The 2,673-nt window shown below is 45.5% G+C and overlaps 1 protein-coding gene and 1 pseudogene across 7 annotated transcripts in view; both read right to left on the reverse strand.

Moving 5' to 3' along the window:
- Window positions 1–2,673, reverse strand: part of Ano4 (anoctamin 4) — a 374,740-nt gene that overhangs the window by 45,095 nt on the left and 326,972 nt on the right. The gene's annotated exons all lie outside the window — the stretch shown is intronic.
- LOC110303216 lies at window positions 323–842 on the reverse strand (annotated as a pseudogene).

The following is a 2,673-nucleotide window of genomic DNA, read 5'->3' on the forward strand; positions in this document are numbered from 1 at the left end:
TTTTCCCTTACTGCTTTTATTTTATTATTTGGAAGACAAAAAATGTTTTATTTTAAAACATTGAGAAAAAACAAATGTCTGTTATATTGGAAATGTTAAATATGAAAACTGTGTTCTATGATACACACTCCCAGATAGCTAAATACTGTAAATTGTCCTATCATTTTCGCTGATATCAACACTTGATAAAGTTGGAGATATACCAAAGGTCTGTTAATCATTATTCAAAGTCATCATCTTTGGGTTCAACTCTTTTACACAAGTAAAAGTTCTGTCCAGGATGTTCCTGACACATGAGGCTTCCAGGCAAATTTCAGAAATATTAAGAAAAGTATCTTCCTTTTTTGCCTGTGAATGTTTGCGTATTGCTGTACTGCTGGCTTATATCCACTACAGACACTAGGTCTAGGTCAGACCAAGGGTCTTCAAGCATTGAAGGCTTAAAATAACTTTCCAACTCATTAGACATTCTTTTTTTCTCTACTACGCCCTGATCCAAATGGTGTAGATGTCCTTGGAGAACCCTGGGGGTAGGTCTGCTGCTGCCCTGGGGAGTAGCCGAACTGATGCTGGGACCCCGCGGGGGACCTGGAGTAGGAGCCTGGGTAGTGGACGGAGACCTGAAGCGGGACCCCGAGAAGTTGCCGCCTTGCCGCGGAGACTAGACTGGAGCCCCGGGGCCCGCAGGGCGGAGTGTGGTGCAGACTCCCGAACCCGTCCCACGGGGAGGGCGGCTGCGGCCCACCGCCCAGGGCACCCCGGAAGTTATTTCCGCCACCCCAACCTCCTATCCCCAGGCTGGGTTACGGAGGAGTTGGGGGTCGAAAATTCGGTCGATGCATATCAGGAAACGAAGCCGCAGAGCTCACACGTCGAACACCTCACTGGAACCTCAGTGATCAACTGCCAGAAGGAAACTGGTATTCCTCTATTTATACAGCCTTCCAGCTCCCAGCGGGCTACTGCACCTTAGTTCCGGCTGCACAAAGGTTCCGACCTCACCAAATTTAGTCTGCAGTCCAACTCCCAACAACGGTCAGTAGCAGCTGTGAATGGAAGTCCAAGGATCTAGCAGTTGCTCAGTTCCACAAGCAAGCAGGTGAAGGAGAGAGAGCGAGCCTTCCTTCTTCCAATGTCCTTATGTCCAGCAGAAGGTGTAGCCCAGATTAAAGGTGTGTGCCACCACACCTTTAATCCCAGATGACCTTGAACTCAGAGCTCTTCCAGGTCTTAATCTTCTGGAATCCATAGCCACTATGCCTCAAGATCTCCATACCAAGATCCAGGTCAGAAACTTCTATCTCTCAGCCTCCAGATTAGGATCACTGGTGAGCCTTCCAATTCTACATTGTAGTTCATTCCAGATATAGTCAAATTGATATGAGAATTCTGCCAATTTGAGTATATCTATCCCAATTATACATTCTGGAACTGGGGAAATGACCACAGGATGTGTTCGGGGACCTACTGGACCTACTGTGAGTCACACATCAGTCAAAACTCCATTAATCACCTGCCCTCCATAAGCCCCTATTTTAACGGGAGGGCCACAATGTTCCTTGGGATCTCCTGTGATCAGTGTCAACTCAGAACCAGTATCCAATAGACTCCAGAAAGTCTGATTATTTCCTTGCCCCCAGTGTACAGTTACCCTTGTAAAAGGCTGTGGGTCCCTCTGGGGAAGAATTGGAGAAAGGGTAACAACAAAACTTTTAGGTGTCTTATTAAGATCCTTCCTCGAGAGAACCTGGCCACCCCTTCATTCAAGGGGTTCCGGATCTGCAAACTGGCTCAAATCTGGAAATTGAATCACTGGCCGAGATTGCCATTTACCACAATCTAATGTAGCCTTTCTTTTATTTGTTTGAGAATTTTTCTGCTTATACAGATCAAACAGATATGCAGTAGGCTTCCTATCTATTTCATGCCTAGAAACAACATGATTGATTAGCCAGTACCAAAGGTCCAAACCAGTCATGCCATTATAAATTTCATCTCTCCTGTGCTGACCATTACGGGGTATGTTATTATAAACATTCTTTTGTCTATGTTGTCCATTATAATAACTACGATCACCTTGTCTCTGGCGATCCAATGCTGACACCTGGCCCTTGTTACCTCGGAATCCAATTAAACCCAGTGAATTTAATTTATCTAATTCAGCAGCAGCATCTCCAACCCTAAGGTCTGGCACAAGGAAAAGGACAAGAACAAAACTCTTCAAATGTGCTGGTGCCCCTCTCACCAGTTTGCGTCTTATAGCATTGGTGAAGGGCATATCTTCTGGACCTTCCCATTGTGGAGGATTAGGTTTTACACAACATATCCACTCTAGCCTTGCAATTTCCCTAAGCCTTAAAATCCCTTTGTCAACGCTAAGCCAAGGGATATCAGGCATCTCCGATTCCTTTTCAGTAGGCCATCTTTTGATAAATCTTCAGCCAAACATTCAAACAAACTTTTGACACCTTTTTTTTTTAAAAAACTGTGTGAGCTTTCATATTAAACCTAAAATCTCTACTCAGAAGGCCCATGTCAATAAACTCAGCTTGTGTGGAAAGCCGTGCAGCGAGCAGCGAGCAATCGCTGTGGAGAGCCGTGCGCGTGCCGCGAGCAATCCCCATTATAAGATGGCGCTGGCCTCCGCTGTGACAAACTAGTAAACAAGCCTTG

This window comes from Mus caroli, chromosome 10 (genome assembly GCF_900094665.2).
Source record: "Mus caroli chromosome 10, CAROLI_EIJ_v1.1, whole genome shotgun sequence".
In the NCBI taxonomy this organism is placed as follows: domain Eukaryota; kingdom Metazoa; phylum Chordata; class Mammalia; order Rodentia; family Muridae; genus Mus; species Mus caroli.